We start from the raw sequence: 15,073 nt of genomic DNA, 5'->3' as shown, positions 1-15,073 counted from the left end.
TTAATGCCATTCTCTTGACTCACAGAGCTTTCTGCTTTCACCTCATTATCCGTAAACATGGTCAGTTGGTTAGTACACCTTGTCATCGAGTAAAAACCCTTTTCATCATTTGATAGACAAGACAAGTCAGTAAAATAATAATGCAAAGCTTTTCCTCAAACATCAAATTGGTCAGACTGAACCCAAAAGTCTAATGTTTGACCAACTCCTATGAGCCAAGTCTGATGAGATTAAAAACTCTTGTATTACTTGGTTTAATTACCTTACTTGGAAACTGAGACAAAAATAAATTAATTTAGCAAAATGGTGAAACAATCCTTAAGTTAATCAATTGCTCATTCATTTTTGGAGGAAAGAAGCAAATTAAGTGTTCCTTTTAAACATGATTAGTCTTTGATTGTTGATTAATTAAGGTGACATTTTTGAGAACCATTTAGACCAAGAATGTGTTTACAAATTTAGTTGACTCTGGCACAGTCGCTACCAAACATTATGTTACAAAGTTGAACCAGAATTGAACATTTTCTTTGTGTTCATCCCATTCTTTGTTTCAGATAAAATAACATGATTATACGCAGGGAAACAAAGTAATGAAATAATGTGAAGGGAAGACAAAAAGAAGAGTAAAGAGAAAATAAATTTTGACCAAAACCATTGTGAAAGGAATTATCATGTCAAGAGTAAAATTCCCAAAAGAGTCAAAGATCTAGTCAATGTAACATGATAAACTGGTTGTCAAAGAGTTTTCACTGAATGCCAACTCAAATCTTCATCTTTGCCTTAAAGATGATAACTTTTAAAGCAAATTTTCATTCAACCGACAAAATCTGGAAAAGTTTAAATTCGTTAATCATCTTCATCATGTTAATCAAACTGAAAAACTTGAAAAAAATGATTTCTTCAAGAAATATTCTCTTCAACTCCAATGTTAACTCAAGAGACAATTGCAATCGATTCGATTTTCTAGATTTGAACGAGTTCCAAGAAAATTCTTGTAGTTCTGGCTAGACTCAGTTGAACCGATAATGTTTACCATTATTAGCCAATGAGGCGAAAAAATTGACATTTTATTCAATTCTTTTTCAAGTGAATCTTTTTTCTGTTGAAACCAACGATGGTGTTGACGATGATCATGTAAGAGTGATTTATGAATAATAGTTAAAGAGCAATAATGTATTGGCTATTTTCATGTTGGGTTATGTTGAAATTTTCATGATAACGAGACAAAATTTATAGTTTATTTCCTGATTATGAAAAAGATTATCATCTGGAAAAGAAGAAGAAATGATAAGAAAAGAAAAGGAAAATATTATCATTATTATAATTCTTGGACTTGAACAAATCTGAACTTTTCTCAGTTTCTTTTTGTCTTTTCCACATCATTTTCATTTGATTCCCTTTGATTGACGATTCCAAGTTTCAGCTCATCAATTTTATTTCAACTTTTTTCTCTTTCCTTCTCCTCTCCTTTTCCCTAACATAATCTGATAACAGATACATCTCTAGATCACTTGGGAATCCGATGAAAAATGATGTCTCCAAATATTCCTTACCATGAATTGATATTTATCTTGCAGTTATGCCTAGCAGACATGAAGACAAAAGAAGCAGAAACATGGTTGATTCTGTTAAAGATAATTCAGGGAATTGACTGATCAATTGTTTAGATTAATTATAGCCAGTCATTTGTATAGTTTTTCATTTACTGCCAATATTTGGACATCAAAGAAAGTCGCAGATTAGCGCTGCATTAAAACGCTGCATCAGACCATCAATTTACTCAAAGATCAGGCCAAATGAATGTTTAAGTGAAACCAATTTATTTGACCCAAAAAACGCTGTAAAGTAAAATCAGTTTTTCATTAACTTTCATAGCTTCTCGTGATAACATTATAACATGAAAAGAAACTTTTAGCAAAGAAGGAAAACAAAAGTACTTTTCAAGCGATTTTTCAAGGAATCCTTTCGATTCTCAGCTTTTCATCATAAATCAAAATATAAATCGAATGCAAACAAAACTCTTTCACTTTTCGCTTTTACTGTAAACATTTTTATCGTAACACAGCATTTGGATATTAGGTTGAACCTAAGCTACATTTAAATCAGTAAATCAACAATATTTTAGCATTCAGTTTACCAGAATAATCAATCTTGCGCTAAATCTGTGCTTTTCTTGGTTTTGGTAAACAAATGTTTTGTAATTAACACCAAAAATTGAAACTGTTTGTTGACTCAGGATAAAGGTTATCTTTGATTGAATAAACCCAAAATCAAATAGGTTAAAGGTTGAAATGTAATTTCCGAAGCTTGAGAAATATTCATCACAACCTTTTTGTTTATTCATCTCTTTTTTTTACTTTACCTGAAAAAAGCTTCCATTATATCATTATCTTGGTTCAGGGAAACCTAAAAGTTGATAATATTTTTCTTCCTCTTTTCGTTCCTATCAGTTTAACATGAATCAGGTATGAATTAAGATTCAAGAATCGATCAGATTTACCTTGAATCAAGATTGAAATGTACAAGGTAACAAAGCTTGTATTCAATGTTGAAAAAACAGGAAGAAAAGAAGAGAAGAAAAATTCCATCCTTTATCTGAATATTATTACTTGACTGACAGCCTGGCTCATCATACCCACTACTTTGTGATACCTTTCATAACCTTTTATGACTGACTGTATCCATTGAAGTTGCTTTAATGCACCAAGATACCAAAGAGGTAAAACTTAATTTTCTAGTTTGTGATATTATGAGCTTTTTGCTTGCGCTGTATCGACAGTTTGAAACAGCAAAAATGCTTTCATTTAACAGGTTAAGCTGGCATAGGAATGGAACCAAATAGAGCATAAAGTTTAGTGATAAACGATGTGAGCACACAATGATATTAATAATATTATAGTTAATCCTTTATTTCGTTGACTTTTTGCCTCATCGTCATCACTATTTATATTATCATTACTTTAACCAAAATGAAATCAAGTGAATGTACAACTTTCAAGGCAAATAATAAGCAAAAAGGGAAACAAATAAACAAATAAAACTGGATTGTTCAACGTTAAATCACTTTTCGTTTGAATAAATAATCATTGGTCGATAAAATTGTATTTCATCTTATAACTCTGTTCAATCTGGTTGAAACTCGGAATAACTTGAGCAAAATGAACAAATGGAACAATTTATCATCAATTTTAAGAAGTAAAGGCAAATATGGAGACAATTTTCCAAGTAAAATAATCTTCAAAACGAGAAAAAAAAAATTTCCCATTTTCTCATCATTACTGCATTTCAATTATTGTCACATCATGAAAGTGACTATAAATGGTTGGAAAGCTTCTGTCACTTGACCTATTCATGCTCAGATTTGGATAGCTATGATAGCAATTATATTGATTAAGAAATTAAGATTTAGCTGAAAATAAATTCTTGAAGTTGATGGAGATGAAATAATAAAAGCAAAACAAGAATGAAAACTTTACCGTGAAAAGAGGCCGAGTTGGATGTTAAATCTGATCCTAAGAGAGTGACTATGTTAGGTTGAGAAGCTTCTGTCAATCGGCCTGAGATTTTGATAGTGATTGTGATGATTAAGAAATGATGAAATGAAATGATATAAATGAAGATGAAGATTCGATGGAAAATAAATTCAGCAAAACTTGGAATTGATGAAGATGAAACAGTAAAAGAAAGACCAAAAGAAAACTTTACCCTGAAAAGAGGCCGAGTTGGATGTTAAATTTGATGGGACTTTGAGCTACTTTGTCAGCTTTAAAATTCATACTTTCATTGACTAGTCAAGTAAGCTTGTTAGATGACAATGACATCTGTGTCTATCAATATCGAAATTTTTTTCAGCATTTTACTTATTCGACAAATTTCGAGCTGAATAATAATTCGAAACCCAATTTGTCATGAAAATGACAAATCCTTTTCTTTCTCTTGCTTTTGTTTCTTCCAACTCACCTGAGAAAATGAAAAATCCTTGGACTCTTTGAATAATCCGATCATGCTTTTGTTATTTTATCAAGAAAATCTTTTCAATGTCTTTGTCAATTTAAAAGGATTGATATTTTTATAACTCTGAACGATCGAACATGAAAAATCATATTTTCTCAATTTAACCAGAATACTTTTAAATCTAAAATAACAAGCTAAAATAATGAAATAATATTCAACCTTTTTCACCCAAATTTGTTCGAAATTTTTTCCACTTTTTCTCCTCAAAAGTAGAGATTAAAAAAGTGGCAATTTTATTATTCAAAACAGTCATGTTATCATTTGGATAATATCAGGGAATGAATTGAATGATGAACCAATTTTTCTGTTGCATTCATCTATTTATACCTTTTGATACCATTAGAGTATAACCATGAACGTCAGTAAACATTAAGAGGATGATGTTGATGATAAAGAATAGAATAATGGATTGAAATGTTGAATTAAAGGTGATGATAACAGGGATGATTGAGGAGGTGGAAGAGGTGGAGTAAAGGGGCGGTTAAGGGTGAGATGAGATGATATGAAATGTACTAAACACTTGAACATCAATAAAACGATAATCATCTTGTAATGAATACATTATTTTGCATGGAAATTTTTCTTTTCCTTTTCTCTCCATGATAGACTGATGCTTATTCAGTTATAAACTATTTTTATTATAATGATCATTTTCATTCCTACAATCAATTTGTGTGTTTCATCGCGATTTGGTTTACATTTGACTTTTCACTGAAACCAACAACTTTTCTTGTCTTTCATGATAACTTTCAAATAATCAATTCCGAACAAGAGTTTTTCGAGAAATTTTTTCGAAAAAAGTTCGACAAGAAATATATTATTCTATGTTGATTATGAAATTGGAATGCAAAGTTCTGAAGGATTTTCAATGCCATTCGACAAGAATATTTGAAAAATTCGTTTCGAAACGCAAATGATGAAAATCAAGAAGAAAATTCTGTCTTGATGTTCAGAACTTGTCGTCAACGATTGATATGGAAATTCATAGTTCAGAAGGATTCTGGATATCGTTCGATAAGAATAGTGTTTAGAAGCTTAGAATGTTTTGAATTTCGTTTCGTTTCGAATGACAAAGTTCTAACAGAAATTTTTCTTCCAGTGTTCAGAACATTTCATCTGCTCATCAACATCGACATCGAAATTGAAACTCTGAACTTTTCATTCTTGTACATTAAACATAAAATAGATGATTATGATTTGACTTTTGCTCGCATCATCAATGAAACATGAAATAGTCGACTTGAAATTGATTTATTCAGATGAAAATTGAAATTGGAATGAGAATGAAATTCTTTGAGAAATGATTCCTTTTGCAAGATTGTCTTGTTAACCCAAGGATTGAAATAATTGAATGAAAATGTTGAGATTATCAAATGTCGATTGAAACTATTATTTAACCACTGAAATGAAACATTGATCATTGAAACAGTTTGCTATTAAAAGGAAAGGTAAAAAGCAGCTCTTCCGTTCCAAAGCATCGTTCAACAATTCAATATTTCATCTGTTCATTTTCTGAGTTTCCTTCTTTCCTCTCTTCCCATTTCACTCTCTACTGATTTCTTATTACATTATATAAAACTTATTATAAAAATATTATTCCAAACCTTGCCTGTTATTCATGATGGTTTCTCTTCATGAAGCTCACTGAATTTTCTCAGAAAAAATGAAAATCTTTTTCTCTTTTTCTGTAAACATGAAGAAGTTCATTGAACATTGTTTCAACATGATTATCTTCATTGAACATTGAAATGTGCGAACATGATTAAAGGAAAATCAGCTATTCAGAGTCACCTGAATTCATAATTTTCATGGAAAATCTTTATTTATTTGTCAATCGAATTTCTCCAACAAAAGATTCAATTTTCGAGATAAATGATGTTTCATTTGAAACACTGAGAATCGTTGATGAATTGAAGTGAAAGAAAACATGAAAAGGTGAAGAAAAATATGAGAAAAAAAGTGAATTGAAAGCAATGTTTATCATGGTTAAATGATGAAAGATGTGAAACTCAGAATAAGATAATCGATCAAATTGAATGGTTCAAAAAATACCTTTATTCATTGACTTTATCAACTTTTTGCTAAACTCATTGTCAACATGATAATAGATAATAAAAACAGAAAAAGTTTGGGAAATGAAAAGGAGAAGAAAAAGAAAAAGCAAAAGTTCCAAAACAAAAATATCAAATCTTGATTGATGATTCTTGAGAGTTATTATTGAATTATATTATGATAATAAAAGTAATGACACAACATTGATTGAACAAGTGAACAAACAAAGACTTTGACTGGGAATGACTTTTCACTCCCAACTTTTTACTCCCAAGTTTATCTGATAATATTACTTGTAATATCATAAAGGCTACAAGTTGGTAAAGGGTTAAGCTGGAAACAATTAACCTGAAAAGTTATTATAAGAATCACAATATGAGAATAACATGAAGAGAGAGAGAGAGAAAAAAAACAATTTTCGTTGTTTTGATTAACATTCTGTTTGTTGAAACATTCATAGCACCAGGGAGTAACATTGAAGTGAGTTGAACTTGGTGAAAGCCTGGGACTGGGAGTTGAACTGGGAGTGAATATTATCGTTATAATTATTGTAAAGTAATCATTGTTGGCAAGGTAAGAGTAACAAGAGAAGGGCGGAAAATGTTTTGATTAGCACATTTATTAAGTTGAACATTATCATCTGTCATGAACATGAGTCAGCATTTTCAGGGTGTTATACAAATAATTGTTCAGGTACAATTAATGGAATGGTTAACAGTTGATCAGAAGAGAAGATGGAAAATGAAAAATTCTTTCCATTTTTTGTGTTCCCTTGAAACTTGAACATGAACTTCTGTAACCATTTAGTGAAAGATAATATTGGGATAAAACTGACAGTGAAATTAAAGTTGTTTTAAAGCATGTCATTGAGACCAGAGAGATTAATCTATCGACTCAAGACCATGTAAGCTTCATGTAACTTTATACAAGATAAATGTTCATCTTCTTTAAACCATTTGCATTCAACTTTATGCGACCATTTTCACTGCTTTAGTCTTTCATTCCAAGCATTATTTGTAATCAGATTTGTTTCTTTGAAACATTTTCATTTCTTTTTTTCTTGTTTTTGGATTTTCCATGAAATCTCTTTTGTTCTGTAAAAAAAAGGCAGATAAATTGTTGAAACTGGATTCAAATAAAGTGTTGGAAAGTGCAAGTTTAATGTTGAAAATTATGTTATAATTGGTTGCTTCTTCATCCCTCAAACCTGAACATTTTACACGCCAAGCAACACACTTATTGTGTGTTATCACTTACTCTTGATTAAACTTGTAATCTCAATTTATTGCTCCAGTGACACGAGTGAAAACATCAAGTTCAAAGGCTAAGTTTACATTTGCATTTATTGATCTGATTGATGAGGGTTAACCTGGTTTTGCGCCCTTCCATCCTTCAAGCTTTCTTATCAGAAAAGTTCAATCTTTTAGTTTTATCCTGACATCAAGGTTGATTCAATGTTCAGCAAAAAACAATAATAATCTGGGTTAGAAAACAACATTTTCACCAATTTCTCATTTCTTCCAATGATTACAAATCGCACAATTCACATCAAAAATGAAATGACATTTTACAACATGTAATGCCGAGAAATGTAACCAACTAAAACTGAACCATTAAGCACCTTAAAACTCAACATCTTTCGCTACTAATTTCAATCAGAAGAAAATCGAAAAGAAATTTTAAGAAAAAAATCCAATTCTGAAATCACAATTGTCAATGAAATTGATACAATGCAATTGACTTTGATTTGCAGAAATTCTGGTTCTTTGTCTTTCATTGAACTTGGAAAAAGATTGAAACGGAAAAATTCCTTTCATCTTCCTTCTCATAGACTTTCAAAGTGTAATCCAAAGTTAATCTTTAAAATTGTCTGAAAAATCATCTGAAATGCTCTGAGCTCAAGCTGGCAGATTGATTGATAGAAGGGCTTAAATTTGTTTCCATCACTATAATTAGTCGATGGGTTGGAAGAAAAATATTAATCCTGAAATTACTCATAATGAATGGATATTAAATTCAATAATAATCACAAGATATGCAAATTGATTCAACATTTAAATGATCATTTGTAGTAAGACAAAAGTTGAAAGATAATGGATTGATGGCTTCAGCCAAAGACAAAAATGATTATCAAGTGTAAGGTGTTGAACGGTTAATGTGTTGAAGCACACTTTTGATATTAAATTTTTTTCCTCCATCTTCTTCTTCTTTCATGGAAAATTCTTTCCAGTAAATTGTTCATTGAATAAATTGCAGGTGAACCAAAAGAATAAGATAAAAAAGCTGAGAATTCTGAATAACATTCTTCTTACTGAAGGCCGTGAACACAAAAGATTTTGTCAATTTTTTTGCTCTTCTTTTCACAATTTTTTTTCTTTCTTCCCTTTACTCTTCCTTGCTCAGCTTCAAAACTATTATTCAAATCAATTCTAGCCTTTTGATTAGCATATTTGCATTTCACTGAGTTTCCATGGTTTAATCGGAATGAATAGCAATACAATCTGAATGAGAAAGATTTCTTCTTCTTTCCCTTGCAAAGGCCAACAATAATTAAAACATTTTTCTGCTTCTTCAACTTTGCAACTTTTTTAATTGAAAACTTTAATTGTTATTCAATGTTTTCATCAATTTTTCTCCAACATTATTCCCTTCAAATGCTGGAAATGAGAAAATAATTTCAACCTTTTTCAACCTTCCTTTTCAATCTACAACTTTTTTTGTTACTTCAACCTTTCAACGCTCTTCAACTAATTACTGACATTATTCAAGTGATTATCACTCTGTAAACGAGGTAAAACATTTACATAATCAATGTCATTAGCAATCATCTTAGAAGTTAATTGTCAATCTGAATCAGTGTAACAATTTAACAGATTAATGGCAATTGTTATTACATTACAATGTTGCCTTCATTTGTCAACATTCAAAACTTGTTACAAATGATATGAAAACAGTAATAATTATCCTTCAACTACAATTATTCATATCGATCCTTCAGGTTAACAGTCTTAATGATCACAATTATCGTTTAATCAGCAGAAAATTATTCCAAAGATTTTCTTCTTTTACTGATCAGCTTAATCGTCCAATCACTGGACAATTCATTACAAAAGACGGATAATCATTTCTAATTGTAAAATCAATCAACTGAAGACACTCTTGTTGAACTTGTTTCATGAGCATTTTTGGAAACATTGCTTTTAGACTCTTCTTGTTGAGAAGCTCAAGTTTTGATTAAAACCTCAAATTAGTTGTTGACTTGAAGAGTTTGAAATTAAAATGTTTTGCACAACAATTAAGTATCGAAAAGTTGATTCTAATTTCATTTACTTTTTCAGAATAATTTTGTTTTTCTTCTGCTTTTCATTTGCTTCTACTTATTTCATTACTCGAGTGTTACTTGTCATTTTTAAGGTTATTCAGTCTCTAGATGATTCTTATCGTTATTTTAATGACTAACTCATTATGCTATTTCAGTTAACTTTATTTCACCATTTCGTGTTTATTCATTCAGGGAAAGTCAATGTTTTTGGGTTTTACTTTGGATTCAACAATGAAAATTGAGATTTTAATTCAACTTTCATTGCCTAGATTTGGTATTTTGATGAGCAAAAAAAGTTCAAGAATGCAACTCATTAGGCATGAAATGAGATAAACAAATAAAAAAGATTCATCGAGCATTATTATTGTGACAAAATTGCTTCCATTTCCATATGAGATGACAGTTTTGATATTTCATTTTATCCCAAAGATCAAGTCAACTTGAATAATACTTTAAAACCAACTCTAATTATTGCATCAAATTCAAATAATGAGCTTTCGAATGATAATCAAAACGAAACATTAAATCGATATCAAAGTCTGATTGTTGAGTGAATTGAAGTCAATGTTTCAAATTGAAACAGTTTTCTCGGTCAATCTGAACACCAAATGTTAATCAAGTGTGTTCAAGATGACCAATTGACTAATTGATCAGAAAAGGCGAAAAAGCAATTGATTTTCAACTTGAAACAGTTGACTTATCGTTCTGCTCAAATGCTGGGTTAATCAGGTTACTGAGAAGAATGTTGAAAATTTGAATTGCAAATATATCCAGTTGAATAGAAACTGGAAAAATGAAATAAACATGGAAATTGAACTTCTAATCACAGGGAATACACACTCTTAACAGTTAATCAAAAATTGAACAATAATTTGATTAACAAATTTATTTGTGCAAAGCAAATGATACATGAATCAATGTTGAGACAACACTTGAGATTACCAAAAATTATCATCTCAAATGAATGGAAATTTCAAGTGAATAATTTGAAATGAAAATTGTTCCCATGTAGCACCAGGAATCAGAAATAAAAAAGGCAAAACTGAAATCCAGTTGAACAAGCTTACAAAATGTAAATGTTGAACATTAACATTTGTTGTGCAAATTCAATTGAAACATTGATTTCAATGGAAATGTTATTTAACCATTAACATCGTAATTTATTGAAACAAATCAAAGTTGACGAATTGAATGAACAGAATAAATTGTTCCTTCAATCTCATCATAATTGTGATGATTTAGCAAGAAAAATAATAACATGAAAGAGACAAAAAATGAAAGAAAAATATTGAACATGAAAAAAAAGTTGTGAGCAACAAAAGGCTACATGAGATGAAAAGGATGAAGATGGTGAAAAGAAGGGAAAAAAGTGAAGATTTATTTTTCCTCATCTTCCAATATAATGATGAGATTTTTCATCCTGTTGTATCAATGAGATAACCTTTCACATTTTCATCTCAATGAATACGAACTAGGTCAATTGAGCTCATTCCTTTGACTCTTTCCTGCTTCCCTGTTAGCCGAGAGTTTACGTCACACTTTTTGTTCCAGTTGAACCAGATAAGGGAAAGGATGAAATTGATGTTAATAATAATGGATAATGTTATTGCTTGGAGGTAATATGATGAGAAGAAGCAAAAAATTGACTCTTATTATCATTAATCTATTTGATTGGTTTTTTTTATTCTCCACTTTCTTCAACTTCACTTCACAATCAGGGTGATTCAATATTCAAGTGTCATCTTGCTGTAACAATCAATATTATGTTTAGCTTTTTATTTGACCAATTTTCATTCCCAGTGAAACATTTTAAAGGTTGACTCAACCGTGATTGATTCACTTGCGTTGATTGACGCTATCTTAACAATCAAATGCACCATCAACATTGGGTAAACATTGAGTCGATACTCTGGAAGTTCATTGTTCCAATCTGTCAGAACGAAATCGAGTTCTGCTTCTTTTGTCACATTTTTATGTTCCATGTTATGAGATAAACATGAATCAATAACGACTAATGATCATATTCATTGTAACAGCAAATCCAAGGTAAATTTGAATAAATTGCTTGATGCTATTAGCCAAATGTGAGAATGGCGATTGATTTTTTAAGCTGAATAATGAAGGATCGAAAGGAAGACAAAGTAACCATTTAATCATCTAATCATGCAACTATCCTTCAACCTGATTCAATATTGACTCTTTTCGGATCATCTCTGCATTATCATCAAGCAATTATTTTGATTGAAAAACACTGAAATCACAAAACAGAAACTTCAAAATAGCCAATTCCAACACTATCAATCAAATTAATGAGCCAATGGGCTTAGTCTTTCATTCCTTACAAATATAAATTATCAAGTGCAATTATAATTTACAATCATTATTCAGTCTTGAACGTTTCAAGCTAATTATCCTCTCTACATATTTCAAAAAGATTGTTATTGAATGCTGAGATATTTCAGTAAAATATACAAATGCATTCCCTTAAAATTGCACGCATTAATAATAGCTTTTAGTTAATATGAAGATCTGCGATTTCACCGAATGACCCTCAAAGGCCGATTAGAGGTCAAATAAAGAATTGATCTTGAATAAGCTTGATTTGCCTTCTAGGTTCTGGATAACGATTGAAAATTTCCCATTTCATTATGTAAAGATTTGAGACTGAGAATTTGAAATTTTATTCAGTCTTTGATAATTCATAAGCAAACATGACAAGTATTAATATTCATTAGATTATGGGAGGAAAGAAATGGAGTAAAATTGAAGCGTCTCTCAAGATGATGAGCAGAATGATGAAAATGAATTTATCTGCCCATGAGATTCATGAACATGAAGACTGTTTAAGTAGCTTGTAATAATGAATAATCCATAGCAATTTCATACTTTGTCAAAGTCAACTTTTGTATCAAAAGAAAGCATCTCTAAACATTGGAAAAAATGTTTCCATCAAAAATGTTCATCTTAACCATGAAATGAAACAGATTCATGAATATCTACATTAACGTCTTTCTCATTAACCAATTAACCTGAATAATTGTGATAATCAAAAGTTACACTCCAACTAATCTCACATATTGACCTACAAAACTAAAATAATATTTTACTCTTTACCTTTCCAATTGGTTTGGTGATTAAACTATTTTACCTATTAAAGGCTTGACACCTATTAAAAATATGATAAAAACTCAGTGAAACGTTTCATGATATAAAACTTTGATCAGGAGAATGTTCATTGAAACGGAAATGAATCATCAATGCTAATAACCATTGACTCTGTTATATTTCATTCAATTTGGTGAATAAATTTTCTTCTCGATTGCAATTAACTTATCCCAGTCCATTGATTTACATTCAGATAAATACCAATTTTTGTTTTACCTTTTTTTCGTTCACCAATAATCATGAACACTAATCACAGAAACTTGAACCCAGAAAATTATAATTCATTTACATGTTTCATGGTAAATGGCAGGTATAAAGCTGTTTGATAGCGTTTCAGTTTAGTTATATTTTGATATCAATTTTCGTGACAACCAAAGATTAACGTTATTTTCACGTCAAATGGATTAACTGACCTCAAAGGGAATTCACAATTATAATCAACTTCTCTATGATTGATGGGTTCATTAATTTTCAACTATTTTCACCCAATGTTCAGCTAATTATCAACATTTTCAGCATTTTGCTTACACCAAGAAATTGACTGTAAAATGATTTACTTTTGTTTCTGTTTACACATTCATCAACTGATTGTCTATCAGTTTTTCAATCAGTTTTCTCGACTTGGAAACAGCTTTTGTTAACCTGATAATTAGGTTAGGATTTACATGTGAAAGAAAAATGATTTTAATGAATCTCACTGAATTGGGTTAGTCTTTTGATGAGCTTTTCTCAATTTTTTCACCTAATCTTAGGTGATATGGAAGGATAATGAGAGTTTATAAACACTTTGTTCAACTCATCCAGGTACATGTTTAACGAAATTTCAGATTTTCTTTAATCATTGACTTTACTCGATTTGTAAAGATTTACTAAGACAGTTTCTAGTTTTGCCATTAAATAAAGGAAAATGTTATCAATAGGTTTTTGGTTGACAGTAAGAATGGTCATTATTCTGGTCAAATTAAAGTCAGAATTGCAATCTCGGATGAGGCAAGAAAAAACTGAGTAAAGAAAAAAAAGAGACGAAATTGTTGTTATCCTTAATTGCCTCAATTTATTTCAACATTTTAACGATGCACAGCATTATATTAGTTTATGAAGTGCATTTGATCGACTAATTGTTTGAAGCAAACAGCAACACTGAGCCAACATTAACTCTAGTCTTCCAATCAATACAACAAGCTTCATGTTGAAGCAAAAAATAAAGACTTCAAGTTGAATGTAAAAATTGGACGAAAAAAATTCTCGAACAAAATATTCCGTTTCATTATTTGGTCTTTTTGAGATTCATTGGGCAGTTGAAGTCCACTCAAGTCTTGAAACTAACAAGCTTTAAGTATCATAACAATAATTTCAACCAATTGTCTTAGCTCATCTAGATAACACAGTTTGGCGAGCTTTATTGATCAGCAAATTTAGTCAACTCTGGAATATTGAAATGTCGAAATTGTTGTTAAATTTTTTGTTCCATTTCTTGAAACCTTTTCTGCTTTTCCTTGTATTTCATTTCATCATTTCAGCACTATTTGAAAGTTGCAAGTTATCAAAAGCAAGTGAAGATGTAAAGATGAAAGCATAAAGTGTAGAGTAAAATGATATCAAAAGTAGACCCAGGGAATGAAAACATGATAACTTATTAAGAGAGAGAGAAAATGGATGAAATATCTTTTCTTTTTGTTCAACAATGTGAACCAGAAGGTAACAACAATATAAGTTTTGTTTATAACTCTTATTACATGATATCAGTTTTAGCATTTCAATGTTTCCCTCTCTCATCCTTTTCCCATTTCAACCATTCAATAGTTTTCAATCAGTTTCCGAGAAGTTCAGTTGTAATAATAACCTTAAACAGAGGATAAACAAAATTGAGACAATTTAGTTGAAACATTGAGCAAAGTGAGGAAAATGAATCTCTACATTTTTCATCTTTACTCACATTTTCCTGTAAATTGCTTCTAATCAATTATTTAGAAGCAAATTTTCGAATTTCATTTCTTTTTCTTCTCATGACTTCTCATTTGTGAATAAATGTCATCTTCTTGAATGCAAATCGCGTTCACTTGTGTCACTGAGTTTTCCTTGTTTCCCGTTATTTACAATGAAACGCGAAAAAAATGTTCAACTCTTTTCTTTTGCTCCAAAGATTCAATTGTAAACTAATACATTCATCAGACTCAGCATTATGATGAGCATTGTGATGCCTTTTCAAACTGACAAACAAAACGTAATCAAAAGTAATTTACAATTTAATTTGTTGCTGAAATGCAAATGAAAATCAACATTTACTTTTTGTTGTTGCTGCATTTTGTGTTTGCCTTTGCTTTTAATTTACGCTTTTAATCCATAAATTATTCCATTATTGATGGATTAACAGTTTAAATGGGAATAAAGGGTTTACACTTGTTAAATAATAAGTTAATTTTAATAAGCTCAATGTTGATCAATTCATTAACATGGCAAGTTATCCTCTGTCAGCAGAGCGTAAATTGATTCATTTTTTTATCCTTTTTTGCGTCGCTT

The sequence above is a fragment of the Tetranychus urticae genome, chromosome 1 (assembly GCF_039701765.1).
Source record: "Tetranychus urticae isolate SD_2017Ah chromosome 1, NJAU_TeUrti_SD_1.0, whole genome shotgun sequence".
Taxonomy (NCBI): domain Eukaryota; kingdom Metazoa; phylum Arthropoda; class Arachnida; order Trombidiformes; family Tetranychidae; genus Tetranychus; species Tetranychus urticae.
This window is presented reverse-complemented; position numbering follows the sequence as displayed.